Source organism: Rosa rugosa, chromosome 2 (assembly GCF_958449725.1).
Source record: "Rosa rugosa chromosome 2, drRosRugo1.1, whole genome shotgun sequence".
In the NCBI taxonomy this organism is placed as follows: Eukaryota; Viridiplantae; Streptophyta; class Magnoliopsida; order Rosales; family Rosaceae; genus Rosa; species Rosa rugosa.
In genome coordinates, this window is record NC_084821.1 from 31,286,122 (window position 1) to 31,307,504 (window position 21,383).

The 21,383-nt window shown below is 37.4% G+C and overlaps 2 long non-coding RNA genes across 5 annotated transcripts; one reads left to right on the forward strand and one right to left on the reverse strand.

Annotated features, from left to right (window-relative positions):
• Window positions 1–874: 874 nt before the first annotated feature.
• Window positions 875–5,500, reverse strand: LOC133733518 (uncharacterized). 2 transcript variants are annotated; one of them, XR_009857751.1, is made up of 7 exons: window positions 5,140–5,500; window positions 5,027–5,053; window positions 4,782–4,903; window positions 4,537–4,605; window positions 4,201–4,263; window positions 3,055–3,130; window positions 875–1,149 (listed from the first exon to the last, which is right to left on the reverse strand). It is a non-coding gene; the product is annotated as an uncharacterized LOC133733518 (long non-coding RNA). The 2 variants fall into 2 exon arrangements; XR_009857750.1 differs by having other exon boundaries at window positions 4,459–4,605; window positions 5,140–5,497.
• Window positions 5,501–6,153: 653 nt separating this feature from the next.
• On the forward strand, window positions 6,154–12,304 carry LOC133728035 (uncharacterized). Of its 3 annotated transcripts, none has more exons than XR_009855561.1 (5): window positions 6,154–6,436; window positions 6,561–6,589; window positions 6,660–6,710; window positions 7,536–7,606; window positions 11,627–12,304. It is a non-coding gene; the product is annotated as an uncharacterized LOC133728035 (long non-coding RNA). The 3 variants fall into 3 exon arrangements; XR_009855560.1 differs by having other exon boundaries at window positions 7,536–7,601; XR_009855559.1 differs by lacking the exons at window positions 7,536–7,606; window positions 11,627–12,304 and having other exon boundaries at window positions 6,660–7,513.
• Window positions 12,305–21,383: the final 9,079 nt, after the last annotated feature.

A 21,383-nucleotide genomic window follows, 5' to 3' on the forward strand; every position in this document is an offset into this window, starting at 1 on the left:
AAGTTTGGGCCAAAGTCCTTTCATTTGGGCCTGGAAGGTACTAAAGTTCATTGCAGCAAAAAGATCGCCGAAGCAAATTTGAAAGGAGAACACACTACTAGAATTTTTCTCATATACATCGGCCAGAAACCGATGTAAAAAAAAATTTGTACACATGTGTTAGTGGGTGATGTAAAAGATCGCCAAAAAATAGACATCGGTTAAAAACCGATGTCCCATACAACAATAAACATCGGATTAGATTCCAGACTCGATGTTAAACTGCTATTATGATCACAAATTGGTGTTTTTAGATATTGTTAAACCTTCATATTTATGCATTTAATGCTTAACGAAATATAGGTTCAATAGCACTAGTATTCATTTTAACATCGTTACTCATTCTAGAAACGATGTGTAATATATTCTTAGACATCGGAGTTTTTGAAATTTGCCTGCTGTTTATAAGCTTTACGGGTACTTGCTATATATCACACTATTTAAGATTGAATCTACATTCTTTTGTATTACTCGACCGATGTTCATTATTCTGTTAAACATCGTTTTCTTTTACAAAACGATGTCCATTTTTCTATTAAACATCAGTTTTTGAAGTTGACACCGATGTTCATACTTATACTAGACATCGTTTTTTATTTAATAAATCGATGTCCATTGATTTGTTTTACATCGTTTCTTACTTAAAAAGTGGATGTCCATTGCGTTGTTTTACATCGTTTCTTACTTAATAAGTCGATGTCCATTGAGTTGTATTACATCGTTTCTTACTTAATAAGTCGATGTGCACTGAATAAAGAGACATCGATTTTTGTTTCCAATCTGATGTATTATCTCTTTAATGACATCGTTTTTGTAGTTTAATACTAATTTGAAATACACGTATATACATCATGTCCTTTATAAATTGAAAATTGGTAAGATACCAATATGAACTCATTTCAATTACAAACCAACAATCACAATTGTAACACCAACCAAAGGTTTTGCAAAATTATAAGCATCAAAATACCTAAAACTACTAAGCTTCTTGTTGAACTTAAAGAGTTATACACAAAGCTAGTGACCAAAACTTCTGAACCATATGTGTGGTAATAACTAACATCCTCGCTTGTAACATTCCTCACCAAAAGACATGTCATGTTGAAAGACCTGCACATATAAAGACACGTTCAAATTTATATTAGGATCCACGCCAGAACACTTCTAGCTGGAGCAGCCCCATTCTAATGCTCCTGCATAATATGTATATATCAATTAGATGGAATTTAATTTTTCTAGCTGGAGGTTTAGCCATTGTTTCATAGTACAAGAAAATGATTACCGACGTACATAAATAATTGTTTGACACCAATTTTAACTTTCAAGTATGCAATGCCTGACAATGGTACTGCCTGAACTCTTAAATAAGTAAATTCTACATCTTAGAGGTTATGCAGCACAATTTCAATTTAGCAAGAAAATATATCAATATAAATTTGCTCCAATTAGACAAGATCATAAAACTTATAACTATAGACTCACCATAATGCAACTTAAAAGTCCACACCTCTACCTCAAACACCAAAAGGGATATAGTACCGCTATTCCAACTCATCACTTGTAATACTATCACGAATGTAAAGTACTAAACCCTCAATTAAAGACAGACAAACTCCATTAAATTGGAACAAATGCCAGCATAGATAGACCCTGATCAAGTCCCCTATTCTTCAACCCCAACGTAATTATGATCTTAAAGAATTTCTCGGACAAGGCCAACAACAACCAAAAGGAAGAATCTATTTCTCCCAGTGCAATTCCAACTCGATCCACAGTTTAGATGAGCAGGAGACCAGCCTTGTTTTAGCTTCAAAAGATGTAAAGAGGATAAGGAGCTAAGTCCCCTACTTAAATTAATGACAGTCCATTTGTTCATGAGAAATTTGATTTCTTATTTAAAAAGAAAAATGAAGAAACTGGGATACATGATCACATATAGTTGAAAATCAAGTGATTAGTAATTTCCATTTGAATTATCCGTAACTCTGCATGTCTTTATTTCCAGACTTCACCATGCTATGTAACAAACCACATACCTTGCATGCCATACAACAAAAAACAAATCAATGTTTAAAAAGTATTCATGTAGGAAAGAAAGGTTACCAATGATGCTTTTCTGCTATAAACAGCAACCTCATGATTGGCTATTAATCTCTTTTCATAAACCCTAGCCTGAAACCTCTAATTCATTTTGTGTCTTGAATTATTCAACTTGTTTTACTGAGAAACCCAATAGCAGATCACAATGAAACTTCCTTCAATTATTTCTAAATAGTCATATATACCACCTACAAGCTGCCATAGCTTTCATTAATTGACTCATTATGAGATAAAATACTAACCATGTGACACACACCAATGATAAGTGGATCTAGGCTGCTATGCTACGTGAGTTTCTTTATAAAATACTGAATCTTTACTATGTATGGCCTTTTTGGTTGCTGTTAATTAGATGTTATCAAAGATTGGACTTGTTGACTTAGATACTAATTATGATTCTCAATTATTTTGATGACATTGATTGCATCACTGTTAACTTCAAACTTCCTGAAGTTTTCTCCAACTTTAAAACAAAATTCTATTAACTGTGTTAAGGGCTTAGCTGGCTCTGTTTTACTCCAAAAGATCATGTAGCTATTTTTTCAAAGAATATATAATAAAGAAGAAAAGAGAAAATTATTCAGACAAACAACAAGAACATTTGAGAGTTGAATTTCAATTCGATTACTGCTATGACTGTTGCTGCATTCTTAATATATTATCAGAGGGTAAAATTCAATAAAGACAACTGAAACAATTAATTTATGAAACTTAAACCATTATATCATATTGTTAAAAGTTTTAACTTGACCTTAGAAACTGACAGAAAGCTAAATACCAATTTATGTTAACAAACTTTGAAGACCCTGCAAGTCATGTTCCTACCTAATACTATTAGTCAATCAAAAGAAATAAAAAAATTACTTAACGATTAGAATTGATATACAAAAATGACAAATAGAGCAATGTTCTCACCTGTTTTCAAATTATAATTTGCTTATCACAAAACTCCTTTGACCAAAGCCAAACAGTCCAAGACACACAACAGAACCTGCATTAGAAAATAATCATCTTTCAAAACATACTCTAACCAACCCACCCACATGATAACTGCACAGTCAAACTGTACAACCATTGCAATGAAACTGAAAAGGCTAGCTTGAATCCCTTTAAATTTCAACCCATATTTCAATCCACAGCAGAAGTTCTAGCAGCTAGATTACTCTTCCCCGCTGTGTTTATATTGGTCATTTAGCACTATTTATTTTGATCATGAAATTGATGATTTACTATGTTCAATAAGATTTTGCTGCTACTACATAGCAAACCCTTTTATTTTTGAAAGGGCCTATATTTGATTAAGCTGACCACTTCTGTAAGTCGTTCTAAATAAAAACACTAAAATCCTAAACCTATAACTGCACATTCCGTAACATACTGTCCCAAAACAAAATCAAGCAGCAATGCCAGTGGACATGAACACAAAAGGCAGTACTTGGTTACCAAAAGCAAAAAGAATTTCTCATTCAGTTAAGAAAGAGAAAAACAGATACTTCAAGAAGACAGTTCTCTTGCCCTTGAATCTTCCAAATACAACAATCGATCAACACAGTTTCAGAGGTAATACTTGCTGTACATAATATAAAATGTCAGCAATCCCTTCACGTGCAGAGTGAACTCAATAGAAATATAAAAATTGCATTTCACATTAACCTGTAATCTCCACTGTAATTTCATGGCAGAAGGAAGTTTGTAGTTCTCCCAAGTTTAAAACCGAGTATAGATTTTTATAGTTGAATTTTTTTATTTTTTTTTCACATCACATACAACTTCCTATACAATAATATCTCATAAGCTGTTTTCTGTAGCTATGACCAACGTCAACTCTATTTCAAACCCATAGATCAACCTCTAAATCCCAGATTAACTTGAATCCAATCATTAAGGAAATAATATTTCAAAACTGAAAACAAATCAACAACAGCAAACAACAGAAACCTTTTTATTTTAAGGTCAGATCTGAAAAAAGAAAACAACAATGAAATTCACACACAAACCATAAAAGGTAAATGCAGAGATATAACTAAATTAACAACGAAAATAAATAGAAAGTAACTAAACCTTGACTGAAGGGTTAATCAAATGAACTTTGAGTGTAGCTTAGAAGGACCTCCTTTATTTGGCCTGCACAATAAAGTAAATGGAAATGTCAGACAAAGAATTCAGGCTTTAGAAGAAAGCTGCACTCTACATACATAAAAAGGTAATAACACGACCCATCTATATTGATCTGTGAGGTTTGGTTTTAATAATCTTGTAGGTCAGATATCAAGAATTCATCTTTTTAAAGAACAATGGTCCATAGTATCATCTTTTTACCAGTCTCAAATTTGATAGAATTCCAAATATCTGGTTGCTTGTCTTTTGACAAATCAATGCACTTAGCATAGGAACCACCTTCAATGTTTGACACATGATTGTCACTGTAGCAGTGCTCATCATCTCCAATTAAGTACGTATTATGATCTGCAGACAGAGTTGTTTTGTCAGTTTCTATGACAGATGAGCCACAAGCATCCCTCTTTATGCATCTTACACTAAAATTCAATGAACCATTGTCTTATGCTACCCATATAGAGCACATCAACTAGATTCAGCTTACAAATCAACGAAATAAATCGAACAATAAAAGAAAAACTTACCACTCAATAAGTTTGGCAAAGTGAGCTCAAAGAGTGTAATCATAAAGTAGAGAATCCAATACGTAAGCCATTGGCGATCATCAGTTGGTGATTTGGTCTCTATAACCCGAATTGAGGCATACCTACACAACAACCCAGAATCAGTTAACCAGATTACAGAGGATTTAACATGAACACAGAACAATGCATAAGAAAAAAAAAAGGATCAGAATTCAGAAAGCTATAATCTTTGAACCAAAACTTACAGTGGCTAAACCAAACTAACCACAGGCCTGCAAGAAACAAACCCATTACATAACCAAAAAAAAGAAAAAGAAAAAAAAAAGGTTTTGGTAAAGTGGGTAATAGCAGTTGATACCTAGCAAGAACATCGAAGTTTTTAAGGAGAACTTTGAGGAAACTTCTAGCACCAGATCCCATCTCCGGTTTCTGAATGTCGGTAACTGAGAACTGAAACTGAAGGGTTCTTTGCCTTCTTTCAGTCTTTCGAGATCCGAGATCCGAAATCCGAGAGAGAGAGAGAGAGCTTGCTCATGGAGGTGATGGCGCCGGCAAGGGGGCGGAGGCGGTTAATGAGAGAGAGAGAGAGAGAGAGAGATAATAGCGGGAGTGAGCGGATGAGAGGGAAGCGGTGGTGGCTGTGGAAAGAGAGTGGGAGAGGAAGGAGGAGAGGGCTAGGGTTCGGGGAATAAGAGGAGAGAAAGTGAGTTGGAAAAATTTTAAGTGTGGGGAATGAAAATTTTGTTCCCCGCGTTCTTGAAAATTTTTAACTTAGTGTTTCCACGTTTTTGAAAATTTTAGAATCAAAATATAGACATCGGTCAACAGTAAAAAACGATGTCAATTATATGCATACAAATCGGTTTTTGAGGAATCGATGTTAATGACATTGTTTTACATCGCGTGTATTTCTCACCGATTTAATTGTCGTGATGTCTATGAGCATAATTCTAGTAGTGACATTTTAACTTCGTACTTTTTCTTGTTATTTTAATTTGTCGCATAACGTATGAAATTACGTATTCGTAAGGTACGAATGTATTCGAGATTATATTAAGATTATGAGGTCATTAAAAGGATTAAGAAATTAGAGAAAATCCAATTTGGGTCTAGAAAAGTATTTTTTTAAGTATCGAGGCTTAGGACAAGCCCGGAAAATTTTCCCGAAAGGATTCGGTGAAGTGTCGGAGAAATAAGGATGTTTGGTGTTGTATTTTCGGATTGGGCTTGAGGAAAATTAAGAGAAAATACAATAGAAGCAGCCCAAGCCCACTTGGCCCAAAAGGAGGGGCAGATTTGACTTTTCACAATTAAATTTGGGAGAGGTATTTAAAGAACACATCTCTCTCAAACCCTAGCCACTTCCCTCATTTTCTCCATCTCCTTTCTCTCTCTAACCGAGAGCCTCTCTCTCTAGCCTCCACCGGAAATCGCCGCCACCGCCGGACGCCGCCTCCGCGCCGCCGTACCGCCGGTCGCCGCCGTCGCCGGAATCCGGATTTCAACCAAAATTTCCAGATTTTCTCCTCTTCCTTCCCTCTTTCCATTTCTCCAACCAAAATCATGAAATTTAGCCATTTAATCCTCCAAAAACCCTAGAACCCGAAGCTAAAATTGGGGCTTTTGTGATTTCTTCTTTCCAAGCTCAAATCAAGGTATTTTCCATCCTAATCTAGCCTCTATTCCTTCGATCTATACATCTTTCTTACCAAATTCGAGTTTTTGATTTCCATTTTTGATTTTTGGTGCATGAACCCGATTTCTCCTTAAACCATGAAGCTAGGATACGGGTTTGGCAAGGATTTTTGGTAAGGATCTATCCATGCAACCTTGTTTTCGAGTTTTTGGTTGAGATGTTGATGTTGGACGGATTTGTAGGTGAAGAAGGCCATGGAGGAAGCTTAGGCCGTGAGTTTTGAAGAAGAAAGGGTAAGGAATGGGTTTTGGACAAACCCTAGAATTTTTGGAATTTATTTGGTTGATTTTGATTTTGTTGAGATATTGTTGTTGTTGGAAAAATTGTGAAAAATAGAGTTTTGAAGAGAGTTTAATTAGTAGGATTTTATTGATCTAATTTTCAAAGGATTGGAAATTGGTGTTGAAGATTTGGTGATTGTTATTGTGTTATTTTGGCCAAAAGAAAAAGAAAAGGAAGAAGAAAAGAAATGGCTTTATTTTTGGAAGAAAATAAAGAAAATGAAGAAAAGAGTAAAAGTTGAATTAAATGAGTTTTACCTTGGTAAAGTGGTAAAAAGTGAAGAAGGTGAAAGTAAAGGTAAATTTGGTAAAAAGGAGGTAAAAGGTAAAAGTGAAAGTGTGGAGGTAATCACAGTAAAAGTGAAAAGGTGAAAAAGGAAGAGTAAATGGGTAAAAGTAAGAGTAAAACATTATTTATAATTATTTACTTATTTATTTTTGATAAATAAGAAATAATGGTAAATAAGGGAATACTTGGTCAAAAGTCAGAAGTCAAAGTCAACGGTCAAAAGTCAACTCCGAGAGTTGACCAGGGTTGACCGACCTCGTAAAGTGTGAGGATCGACTCGACTTTGGTCGCTCGGATTGGCGATAGTTTAGCGGAGCGATAAGGACGTTTTTCCTTTTTAAGAAAGAAGTTAGTTTCCCAAATTGGTAAAGGTTAAAAGAAGTAATTAATGGCCTCATTGAAATAAAAGGGATTTAGTGTGCGCGATTACTTAAAGTTGATCATGACGTTTACCTGGATAATTACTTACAAACTAAGTAATGGTTTAGGAAACACGATCGTTAAGGAAGCTTAAGCGGAAAGCGTCAGAGCGTGGAATACGCCGGCATATCCAGGTAGGGTGAGTTGTCCCTTCCTTGTTAGAGGCTTTTCGATATATGTGGAATGCTCTAGTATTATATTATGTTGCCTGCAAGAACGTTTTTGGTTGTTCATTAGTCGATGCCTCGTGATATCTATGTTTCCATAACTGATATTTACTGATTACAAAAACCGAGGCTAGACTTGCATGTTGAGATACTGTACCCCTTATATGTTTGTACTTGTGACCTGAAAGTGAATGGGACCTAGACGCGTAGATTCCTAGGGATCCCACGGTGTCGATAACCGTGAACCTCCGGAGGGGGCTGTGCTCCTATGTTTGTCAAGGAAAGGTAAATACAGATAGTGAACCAGTCATAGGAGACTCAGAGCCAGGAAATGGACACTTTCGCTACTTGTAGTCACAAAGACTACAGAGTAGTTGGCCGGTTCTCGTACTCAGGACGAACCAGGTCGGTCACTGATTTATTTTACTTTAGCCGGCAGGTAAGTATCTCGGAGCTCCAAGTTGTGTGAAACATACTGCATATGTTTTATGAAAGAAAACAAATGTTTGTGGTTGTCTCTTTTCTTAAAGCATTTTTCGATAAACGTGCACAATATTATGTAGTAAATATTTTCAAGTATATTATTTTTCAAACCTAGCATGGTTGGGTCGGCCCCTACTGGGCATGCGAGGACGAAAGCTCACCCCTACTATAGTGTGCAGGTTGGAGCATGTGGTCGGGAAGCGTACAGGGGAGGCACATGGTCCGGCTTGGCGCATTTCTCTTTAGTTTTATCAAAAGGAAGGTTTTGGTCCCTTATCGGATTTGGAAGTAACTTAGTAATTTATTTTCTTACTAACTTATTGGTTTATTTGTTTTCTATTCGCTCATCTACAAAATTTCGAGAGACCGGTAACCCTGGGGCGCGTCTCTCATACTTGTTTTTACTTCGTGATTTGTTATTTTCCAAATTGGGCTCCTATTGTAAGCCCAAATCTTTTAGCTCACTTTAAATTCCGCTTGCGAAAATATGTTGTTCGGTTGCTAGAATGTTTTGTGACTTTTGTCCAAGAAAGTGTTTTGTAAACCAACAACCTAAACTCAAAAGGCCTTGCGGTTTCGGGTTGATGAGCTATTGTGATGCCATTCGTGACATGTCGATTCCTCATTGGCTCGGAGTCGCGGCGCTGTGGGACCCCCCTCTCGGGTCACCACATTAGATTTATCTGGATTACCTATAAAATAGCAACTAACAGTTTTGGGGTCAAGTTTATTCAAGCTTGGATTATAAATCCTAGCTTCTGCATGGCATCCCCAAACATGGCAGTGATGTAGACTAGGTTTCCTGCCACACCAAAGCTCAAAAGCAATCTTTTCTATGGCTTTCCTAGGTGTCCTGTTGCAAATATAATTTGCAGTTTTTAAAGCCTCACCCTATAGAAATTTAGGCAAACCAGTTGTACACATCATGCATCTAACCATGTTCAAAAGTGTCCTATTCTTTCTCTCTACAACACCATTCTGTTGTGGATTATATGGTGTTGTGTATTGAGCTTTAATTCCATTGTCTTGCAAAAACAAGGCAAATGGACCCTTTTGTTGGCCGGATTCAGTGTACTTGCCATAAAACTCACCACCTCTATCTGATCTCACTGTTTTGATTTTCTTTTCTAGTTGATTTTCTACCTCAGACTTAAAGATTTGAAAGGCTTTCAATGCTTGTGCCTTTTCTGAAAGTAGATAAACATAACTGTGTATCTAGAAAAATCATCAATGAATGTGATAAAATACACATTCCCACAGATAGTTTGATGCCTAAAAGGACCACATATATTAGTGTCTATGAGTTCGAGCAAATTTTGGCTTCTATATGCAGTCTTCTTTCTTGTATTGGTTATTTTTCCCTTAAAGCATTCCACACAGTCTGTTAGATCAGAAAAATCAAGTTCATTTAGGATTTTGTTTTTCACCAAAATTTTCAGTCTCTCTTTTGAAACGTGGCCGAGTCTTCTATGCCACAAAAATGCAAACTTTTCATTTAGTTTGGTTCTTTTAACACCTGTTAAAGTGCTAGTACTGTTTGTGTTATTTTCAACAAGTAAAATTTCTTGTTGAGCCATTGAACAATTTAACTATAAATAATCATTCATAATAACACCAGAACCAATTTGAACAGAATTTTTAGAAATAAGAATTTCATTACTATCAATAACAAATCTGAAACCAAATTCCTTCTCATGGAAGGTACATAAAAAACATTGTCCAGAACTAACAATTTTCCTAATCCTAAATCGAGCTTTAAGGTGCCAATAGCCTTGACTGCCACTCTCATGCCATTGCCCACACACAGGTTCACTTCATCACTTTTTGGGATTCTCCTCCTTATGAATCCCTACAAAGAATTAGTTATATGAATAGGTGAGCCTGAATCTATCCACCAAGACTGTGGTTCAACATTTATAAGATTAATTTCTAGAGAAAAAAACTGTATTAGAAAAAATCTTACCCTTTTTGGCTAACCAGTTCTTGTAGCCAGTGCAGTCCTTTTTCATGTGTCCTACTCTTTTGCAAAAGTAGCACTTGAACCTAAATGGCCTGTTCTCTTTAGCCACTGCAACTGTTGAACTCTTAGTTATGGTTTTGGTAGGCTTGAGCTTGTTCTGGGGCTTTTTCTTCTTAGGTTTTTCAATGAGATTGATGGATGTGGCAGGCTCTTTCTCTTTATTGATCCTATCTTCCTCATCCACACAAATGGATATAAGCTCATCTAAAGTCCAGTTTCCCTTTTGAGTATTGTAACTGGTCCTAAGATGACTAAAATTATTAGGCAGGGAATGCAGTGCATAAAGCACCGCCTGTTCATCCCTAACCCCCATCAATAGCTCCCTGAGTCTGCTATTTATGTTGATCATCTTCATAATATGCTCTCTAACTCCCCCTGAACCCGTGTACTTTAAATCATGAAACTCCTTAGTTAGCCTAGTTGCTTCTGCCTTTTCACTTTCTTTAAACTTAGCAGCTATGAGTTCCAAAAAATCTGATGATAGCTCAGGCTCTTTTATGCTTCCCCTGACAGTCTTAGACATAGAGGTACGGATAAGATTCTTAGCCATTCTATTAGATCTATGCCACTTCTTGTAAAGATCAGTTTCTTTCTTGGTACTCTTATCAGTCAACTCTGCAGGCTTATCCTCAGTAAAGCAATAGTCTATGTTCTCATGCATTTCCATATAATTCTCTACAGAGTCTAGCCAAGCTCTATAGTTGGTTCCAGTTAGCTGATGACACTGTTCAAATTCATGTAGGAGTTACCTAAGGAGCAAAATAAAAAATTCAAGTGAGTTCTCAATTTGTAAAGAAAATAGCTTTTAAGTTTTCTGTGTTTTATTTAGCTTTAAGCAACCAAAACAAGAACAATCCAACACAAGATCATACAGAAAACTTAATCAATCCATACTTGCATTCATGTTAGTCCACACATAAAACAATATTAAGCATCACTTTTGAGCAGAAGCCTAATATCATGTAGTTCTTTATCAATATGCCATGCTTAATCAAAATATGTTATCCAAGGAGATTCATCCACATCTTTAGACAAAAGAAAAATTTATAAGTATCCAAATATATTTTCATTAAGCATACATACTGTTGTCTTGCATTCTAAGACCATACTTGACCACTTCTTTGGAAGATAAATAAAAGCATAGTCTTAAAATACAAGACACAATTTCAGTTTTGTTGTACCATATGTTTTTTGCCAACATCAATGAAGGATGCTTTATGCACCATGTTCACTTATGTGATAGGAGCATAAAGTGCGACGATATTATTGAGTATATGCCCCATTTTAGCCTTGTTTCTCCCTTAAGTTTCGTGTTTTGAGTCATCGAGTCATTTTAAGAGTCTTGTAGAGTGTTTGGCGTGAAATAAGAGGAAAAAGATAAATTCATCAAAAATCCTAGCTGGATCAGGATTCCTCGTTTTTGTGGTCTTTACATTTTAATTCCCTTTATTTTCTCTAGAAATTTCTGATATTCTCCTGCTTGTTGTAGGAAACCTTGGCTGGTGGAACTCTTTGAAACAGCAACGATGGAATAAGAAAATAAAGCATTTAAAGACATTTGACCAAGCAATGAAGAAGGGAAATAAATGAGAAAGACGTTTTCAGTTGGAGAATAAAGGAGAAAGACGTTTTCAGTTGGAGAATAAAGGAGAAAGACGTTTTCAGTTGGGGAATAAAGGAGAAAGATGCTTCAACTAGAAAATAAATAAAGGAGAAAGACGTTTCAGCTTGTTAAAAGACCCCATTATGAGAGGAATTAAGGCCATAAAAGAGACATTTCAGTTGGAAAATTAAATGAATTATTATGCAATCCCATCCGTCCAATGATGAAGGGTATGATCGACAAAAGCCAACCAATGCTGCCCTATAAATAGGCAACGTCCATAACAGAATTATTATCACTTCCCGGCCTATCACTTCCTGGCCAAAAGCTATTCCAAGACTTTGCCCAATTCACTTCTCAAACCTCCAACACCTACAAGACCGTGACCACCATCCATCCATCAATCTACGAAGTTCTTAGGCGCTGAGTCAAGGACGCTCCACCACCATAGCAGAGACGAGTTCATCACCTTGTTGCGAAGCCGCTGAGGAAAGCTTCAAAGTGTAACTATGACTCTACTTACAATTGTTGTTTCGGTTTTGTGTGTTTGGATTTGCGAGTTGTGTAATTGGAGACATGAAATTTTCAGAATATTTTTATTAATATTTTTGAGATTTTCAGTTTATTATTGAGTTAATTTCGAGAATTCTTTTATGATGCATGTTACAATCTTGTGCCCTTTTACGTGTTTAGGTAATTTTCATAGTTAAGTTAATAAGTTTGCATGCTAGAATCACGCTGATTATTCGTGTGTGTTTGCTTAATTTGCCAAGAGTAATTGTTATTTCTTAAGGCGCTGAGTTAAACAAGTAGCAATTAGTTCTAAAAAGTGGTAAAAATCATGCTTTAATGATTAAACGATTCTGGAAATTACATGTTAAATTCTATGTGTAATGGTTAATTTGCATGTGTGAGTTGATTCGAGGGTTAGATAATACTATTAGTTAAGAGAATTACGCTGAGTGTTTTCGAAAATTAGTTGTATTAGGCTTGGTAAGGACTTTTCCGATCCAAGCCTACATTAGAACGAATTAGATAAATGGATTGATCCGCTGAGGCTTTTCATTTGGGCTCTTATCTAGGCATTTAAGATGGGCACAGTATTGTAGCATGTTGAAATGGATTTTCTGTTTTTACACTTAGTAATTTCTGAGTGGAATTGGTCTAGGTTAGGGAAGTCGATCATTGTATATAGTTTTATTTGTGGAAGAGGAAGAGGAATCAAGTTTTATAAGTGGAAGAGGAATCATCCCTAAATACCACTCCATTACTTTTAGGGCGTCCCTTTATGAGGACTGCTAGAACGAAGATCGACGTGTACAAAGGGACTCTCACCATGGAGTTTGATGGTGATGTTATACGCTTCAACATTCTTGAAGCCATGAGGTACCCTGTTTCTGACTTGAAACCTTGCTTTGCTATTGATATAGTTGATTCACTCGCGCAGGTTTTCTCTGAAGCAATGGTTGAGGATGAATTGGCTCTGACCCTAGAGGAGGGGGTCGGATATGATGCAAATGGGGAACCCATCCCCAAGGTTGAGTGGGACGTTGAGGAGCCTAGAGTGATCAAGACTGTGGCCTCACTGGAGGCTCAGCCTATAAAGAGGTCAATTTCCTATTTGTCAATTCCGGTTTCTACTAATAAAATGCTACGCTCTATTGTTCAGGCACCCAAGTTGGAATTGAAGGTACTCCCTGAGCATTTGAAGTACGCGTACCTAGGAGAAAAGGAGACCCTCCCAGTGATCATATCGTCAATGCTGGAGGTAGAGCAAGAAAGGAAGTTGGTGGACGTGTTGAAGAAGCACAAGACTGCCATTGGTTAGACTCTAGCAGATATCAAGGGGATCAGCCCAACCACGTGTGTCCACCGGATCCTGTTAGAAGATGGCGCCAAGCCCACAAGAGAAGCCCAAAGGCGTCTACATCCGCCCATGATGAAGGTGGTCCAAGACGAGGTGATCAAGTTGCTAGATTGTGGGGTGATCTACCCCATTTCTGATAGTAAGTGGGTCTCTCCAGTGCAAGTGGTGCCTAAGAAGTCTGGGGTGACAGTGGTACAGAACGAGGACAATGAGCTAGTGCCCCAGAGATTAGTGACTGGTCATAGGGTATGTATCGACTACCGGAAGCTGAATGCCACAACGAGGAAGGATCATATGCCCTTGCCTTTTATTGACCAGATGTTGGAGCGCTTAGCGGGCCATTCCTACTATTGCTTCTTGGACGGATATAGTGGATACAACCAGATCTGCATAGCCCACGAGGATCAGGAGAAGACGACCTTCACGTGCCCCTTTGGGACCTTTGCTTATAGGCGCATGCCCTTCGGCTTATGCAACGCACCAGGTACTTTCCAAAGATGTATGCTTTCCATTTTCTCAGAATACATTGAAAATATTATTGAAGTCTTTATGGACGACTTTAGTGTCTTCGGTAAAGATTTTGATACTTGTTTAGAGAATCTAGGATTGATACTTGAGAGGTGTGTAGAAACTAACCTTGTGCTGAATTGGGAGAAGTGTCACTTCATGGTGACACAAGGGATAGTGTTAGGACACATAATATCTGCTAGGGGCATTGAGGTAGATAAGGCTAAGGTTGATCTTGTACGTCACTTACCCTCCCCCACAACTGTGAGGGAGGTACGCTCTTTTCTTGGCCATGCAGGATTTTACAGGCGGTTCATCAAAGACTTCTCCAAGGTGGCGAGACCTATGTGTGCCCTATTGCAAAAGGACGTGCCCTTTGTGTTCAATGAGGATTGCAAGAAGGCGTTTGAAAAGCTCAAGGAGTTGTTGACCACGGCCCCCATCATATGTCCTCCGGATTGGAGTCTACCCTTCGAGCTTATGTGTGATGCATCAGACTATGCTGTTGGAGCTGTGTTGGGCCAGAGGAAGGATAAGAAGCCCTATGCTATTTACTATGCTTCTCGGACCCTCAACGACGCCCAGCTCAACTACTCCACCACTGAAAAAGAACTCTTGGCTGTAGTCTTTGCTTTAGATAAGTTTCGTTCTTATTTATTGCACTCTAAAGTAATTGTTTAGTCTGACCATGCAGCCTTGAGATATCTGATGATCAAGAAGGAGGCCAAGCCCAGATTGATTCAATGGATGCTGCTGCTTCAGGAGTTTGACCTAGAGATCAAGGACAAGAAGGGAAGCGAGAATGTGGTGGCGGACCATTTGAGCAGGATAGTACATGAGGAGGACGTCCAGCCCCTACAGGAAACTTTCCCAGATGAGCAGCTCTTTGGGATAGAGGTTAGTGTGCCCTGGTATGCGGGATATAGTTAACTATTTAGTCACTAGGACATTTCCTGACACACTTTCCAAAGCTAGTAAGGATAAATTGAAGAAAATGGCTAGGCACTTTATTTGGGATGAGCCCTATTTATGGAAACATTGTAGTGACCAAGTCATTAGGAGATGTGTCCCAGAGTCTGAGCATAGGTCAATTTTGTCATTTTGCCATAGTGAGGCTTGTGGAGGCCACTTTGGGCCTCGTAGAACGGCCTTGAAGGTTTTAGACTGTGGATTTTATTGGCCCACTATCTTCAAGGATGCAAACTTGTTTTGTGTTTCTTGTGATAGGTGCCAACGGACTGGTAATCTTGGCCCAAAAGATCAAATGCCCATAAGCCCAATAATAAATGTAGAAATTTTTTATGTTTGGGGCATTGACTTTATGGGCCCATTTCCTTCATCTAATGGCTGTTTATATATACTATTGGCTGTGGACTATGTATCAAAGTGGGTGGAAGCAAAAGCCACCAGGACTAACGATTCGAAAGTGGTTGCAGGTTTCTTGAAAACTAACATATTTTCCAGGTTTGGAGTGCCACGTGTGCTGATCAGTGATGGAGGTTCTCACTTTTTGCAACCGTACAATCGAGGCTTTGCTGAAGAAGTATGGGGTAACCCATAAAGTGTCCACGCCCTACCACCCTCAGACCAGTGGCCAAGCAGAGGTGTCCAACAGGGAGATCAAGAGGATACTCGAGAAGACAGTGGGCCCAACAAGGAAGGATTGGAGCCAGAGATTAGATGATGCATTGTGGGCCTACAGAACAACCTACAAGACGCCTATTCGGATGTCTCCCTTTAGGTTGGCCTACGGAAAGGCATGCCACCTTCCAGTGGAGCTAGAGCACAAGGCTTGGTGGGCTGTCCAGAAGTTCAACATGGATTATGATGAAGCGGGCCTACATAGGAAGCTACAGCTAAATGAGCTTGAGGAGATAAGGAATGAGGCCTACGATGCTTCATGGATCTACAAGGAGAAGACAAAGGCCTACCATGACAAAATGATCCGCGGAAAAAGCTTCCAAGTGGGCCAGAAAGTTCTGTTATTCCATTCCAGACTTAAGCTATTCCCTGGTAAACTTCGTTCTCGTTGGGTTGGCCCATTTATAGTTACAAATGTGTTTGCTCATGGTGCTGTAGAGATTAAGAGTGAGAAGACGGGGAAGGAGTTCAAGGTAAATGGGCATCGTCTCAAGCCCTACTATGAGTCCTTCGTGGGGCACACATTGGAAGAGATACGCCTCCAGGAGGCACCCCATGACGTGTGAACAAGGAGAAGAGTCCAGGCTGAAGGACTATAAATATCAAGCGCTGCATGGGAGGCAACCCATTTCAACCGAAGCTGTGGAGGAGCCATCAACGAGAGTTTGACATTTCTATCCCTTCACTTGCTTAGGTTGAATTGTACTTGTGTTTTTGTTTGTTTGTTTATTTTACCCTTCTCTTATTTTTGTAACCCCCCATATTTAGGGTCTATATACCATATTTCTTGCCTACATTGAGGACAATGTAGATTCTAAGTGTGGGGTGGGTTTACACCTTTATTTTAGTTTTAAAAAAAAAATGTTGGTTTTATAGAGTCTTTTTGTTTGTTTGAGTCTTAGGATGCTCCTAACGTCTAGGATGAACATGTCTTTGAATTCATGGCTGAAGGTTTTCACAATCGAAATAGGACTTAATTGAATTCTGTGGTTAATCGACATTGTGATACTTGTATGAAGATTTGAGATAGGATCGTAACTTGGTTCATTAAGCATGCTAGGATTAAGTCTGATTCATTTGACCCTAAGTGAGCTTTTGAGCTAAACTACTTTCTTTTCGAGTGCTTAATTGATAATTCTAGAATTTCATGGCTGTATTTGCAAAACCTCATCATTCTTTGAAAATCCAATGACTTTCTTTTCGAGTGCTTAATTGATAATTCTAGAATTTCATGGCTGTATTTGCAAAACCTCATCATTCTTTGAAAATCCAATGATCATGTGCCATAGATTTTAATGGACTAGAGAATACTAGAACTCGACTGTTGTGACTGTCAAAACTTGTATGCCATAATATGCCCTGATCCTGGATAGGATAGAAGGCATTAGAGTAACCACCATAGCCAAACAAGCATGTGTCCCCAATTGTGCCCGTCGTGGGACTCTTTAGAATGAACCCCTTTGAGCCTACGTTGAAAACCTTTGTTTCATCACCCTCACTACCCTACCATGAGCTTAGTACAGGATATCTCTACCCTTGTCTTAGGGACTTAGTAGAGCATGACATAGTGTGTAGGGGTGACGATGAAAGACAAGTGTGGGGTGGGAAAAAAAAACCAAGAGAAAGAAAGAAAAAAAATAGCCGTAAAAAATGAAAGAAAATGAAAAAAAAAAAAAAAAAAAAAAAAACGGCAAAAGAAAAGAAAAATTGAAAAGAAAACTCTTGGGAAATTGTTGAAGTGTGGTTTTGGACTTTCATATTTGTAGAAGGCTCAAAAGTTGAAAATTAGGCCTTTGTCCATTTCCATGTTGGTTAGAGTGAAGGTTGGGCCCAAAACAATGATAATTGGCCTACAAAAATGGTGACATAAGGTGGTCCATATATGCTCTGCTAGGTCATTAGGATTTTTGTATCCTTAATCTTCATTTCGAAAACCCTAGCTTAGCCCCATTACAACCTGTTTCAAGTCCTTACTTGATCCTTGAGATGGCAGCCTTTGGTTAGTGGAGTCCGTTATGCAGTCGAGCTTATGGTTTAGGTCCATTTGTGCACTTAGTCATTTCATGAGGTCTTTAAAAAATTCTTCACAAAATGCTTTTATTGATGAAATATGCAAGTTGTTTGTTGCCTTACAATTTGTTCTCTTGCATATACTTGAGTGTGAAGCTTTTAAGCATAGCCATTTCTGAGAGAAAAATCGAGAGTATGCCTTGTGAGTTTGGATTGGACTTGTTCGAAACATGCTATCATTCACTGTATAACTTGAGTTCTCCATATCTTACTTAGTCATATGAGTGTTACATGTTTATTAACCTTGGAATTATCTATATGATTTTGATTAAGTGTTTAACGTGAAAGCCATGAGTTTGGAGTCTCTGAGACAACAGTTAGGGGCAGTAGAGTCATTTACTTGTTTTTTGTGGAGTATTTGTTTTGCTAAGGGACTAGCAAAAGCTAAGTGTGGGGTATTTGATAATAGCATAAAGTGCGACGATATTATTGAGTATATGCCCCATTTTAGCCTTGTTTCTCCCTTAAGTTTCGTGTTTTGAGTCATCGAGTCATTTTAAGAGTCTTGTAGAGTGTTTGGCGTGAAATAAGCGGAAAAAGATAAATTCATGAAAAATCCTAGCTAGATCAGGATTCCTCGTTTTTGTGGTCTTTACATTTTAGTTCCCTTTATTTTCTCTAGAAAATTCTGATATTCTCCTGCTTGTTGTAGGAAACCTTGGCTGGTGGAACTCTTGGAAACAACAACGATGGAGTCATAAAATAAAGCATTTAAGACATTTGACCAAGCAATGAAGAAGGGAAATAAAGGAGAAAGACGTTTTCAGTTGGAGAATAAAGGAGAAAGACGTTTTTCAATTGGGGAATAAAGGAAAAAGATGTTTCAACTGGAAAATAAATAAAGGAGAAAGACGTTTCAGCTTGTTAAAAGACCCCATTATGAGAGGAATTAAGGCCATAAAGGAGATGTTTCAGTTGGGAAATTAAAGGAATTATGATGCAATCTCATCCGTCCAAATGATGAAGGGTATGATCGACAAAAGCCAACCAATGCTCCCCTATAAATAGGCAACGTCCAGAACAGAATTGGCATCACTTCCTGGCCAAAAGCTATTCCAAGACTTTACCCAATTCACTTCTCAAACCTCCAACACCTACAAGACCGTGACCACCATCCATCCATCAATCTACGAAGTTCTTAGGCGCTGAGTCAAGGACGCTCCACCACCATAGCAGAGACGAGTTCATCACCTTGTTGCTAAGCCGCTGAGGAAAGCTTCAAAGTGTAACTATGACTCTATTTACAATTTTTGTTTCGGTTTTGTGTGTTTGGATTTGCGAGTTGTGTAATTGGAAACATGAAATTTTCAGAATATTTTTATTAATATTTTTGAGATTTTCAGTTTATTATTGAGTTAATTTCGAGAATTCTTTTATGATGCATGTTACAATCTTGTGCCCTTTTATGTGTTTAGGTAATTTTCAGAGTTAGGTTAATATGTTTACATGCTAGAATCACGCTGAGTATTCTTGTGTGTTTGCTTAATTTGCCAAGGGTAATTGTTATTTGTTAAGGTGCTGAGTTAAACAAGTAGTAATTAGTTCTAACGAGTGGTAAAAATCATGCTTTAATGATTAAACGATTCTGGAAATTACGTGTTAAATTCTATGTGTAATGGTTAATTTGCACGTGTGAGTTGATTCGAGGGTTAGATAATACTACTAGTTAAGAGAATTACGCTGAGTGTTTTCGAAAATTAGTAGTATTAGGCTTGGTAAGGACTTTTCCGATCCAAGCCTACATTAGAACGAATCATATAAATGGATTGATCCGCTGAGGCTTTTCATTTGGGCTCTTATCTAGGCGTTTAAGATGGGCACATTTTTGTAGCATGTTGAAATGGATTTTCTGTTTTTACACTTAGTAATTTCCGAGTGGTATTGGTCTAGGTTAGGGAAGTCGATCATTGTATATAGGTTTATCTGTTTTGTTTATATTTTAAGTAGATTAGGAACCAAATCTCAAAACCCCCATTTTATTCTTTTATTTGTTAATTGACCTTTTTGTGTAGGTGTACCCTACAATCCCCGGACTGAACGATCCCTGCTTATCCTATACTGACAACTACATTTTGCAGTGTTAAATTGTGAGGCTATTTAAGCCCCGTCACTAAGTTGCTTATGTGAGTTTGTTCGATTGAATTTGTTTGACAGAAAACTTTTATATGTTTCTTATTTGGGTCAACACTTATAGGATTTGCATGTAATTGGTTCTAGATTTAGGTAAACGATTCACCTAATAGTTTTGTGAACCTAAATCACAAGTAGTAAAGGCTTTGGACAAAGGTCGAGTTCAATTGAAGAGGATTGCAAATAGTTGAACTTATTCATAACTAGGTTGTGCACTTAAGTTGATAACTTTTTTCTATGCTTGTTGCGTTGAACATGTTTTGATTAGCTAGCTTTCTAGACTATGATTGCATATTTAATAGGATTGATCTAGGTGCTTTCACTTAGATTAATTATTCAAGGAAAGTAAAATATGGGAAATCGTTTGCTTTTTAACGTTTCACATGGTCAACTTATTTCTCATGACATAGAAAATCAACTATAGGAATTGCAATTGGATTTCTTGCATATAGATATGGTTTTTATCTTTGTTTCTTACGTTTCCTTCTTGTACATGTGTTTTTATATTTTCTTTCATTTATTTATTTTAATTTTCAAAACTCTAATCCTAAACCCCCCCCCCCCCCCTTTTTACATTAACTTGTATATATTTCTATTCTTTTTTTTATTTTTGTAAATAATACTTTTTACTTTTATTAACTTGTTTTTGCAATTACAGGTGTACCCTCAATCCCCGGCTAGAACGATCCCTACTTATTCTATACTGACAACTACATTTTTGCAGGGTTAAATTGCGCGCTTCCTTATAGCATATCAGGGAGTGGAATTTTTTTGATGGCATTCCTTACAAGGGTCATAGGAGGGAAATAAAAGTCTATTAGGGGGCAATAGACGTTTTGAATTAATATAATCTCTTTATTTTCTTTCTTTAATCAAAGTTTTATTTGTCTAATTTTAGGAAGATTAGTTTTCATTCCGAAAATCAAAAGTTCTATTGGAGGGCAATACACGTCTATTGGGGGGCAATAGAAGTTTATTGCCCTCTATTGAGGGGGCAATAGACGTCTATTAGAAGGCAATAGAGGTTTTCAGAAAATTCCGGTGGGCGGCGGTCGGTGACCAAATTCCGGCGAAAGTTGGCCAAAATCAAGCAGTTGGTGACCGGCTCCGGCGAAGTCACCTATGGTTTCTCTCTCTTCTATTCTCTCTCTCTCTAAGTAACAAAAGGGTGAGAGTAAAATGGTATTAAAAAAAAATAAAAATAAAAACAAAAAATAAGCCTTATTTTATTAGGAAATACCCCTTAGAGTGTTTTGGATAAGAGAGAATTAAAAAAACTTAATGGGATAAGTTGGAAAAAAAATCCCTAGTAATGGGGTAAATGGACAAAAACTCTTTAATAACACATGATATTATTTGACTTGTTGATCCGAATTGAATCTGTCTTTATTTTCTTCTTGTCTTCATGTCTACCATGGACACAACAAC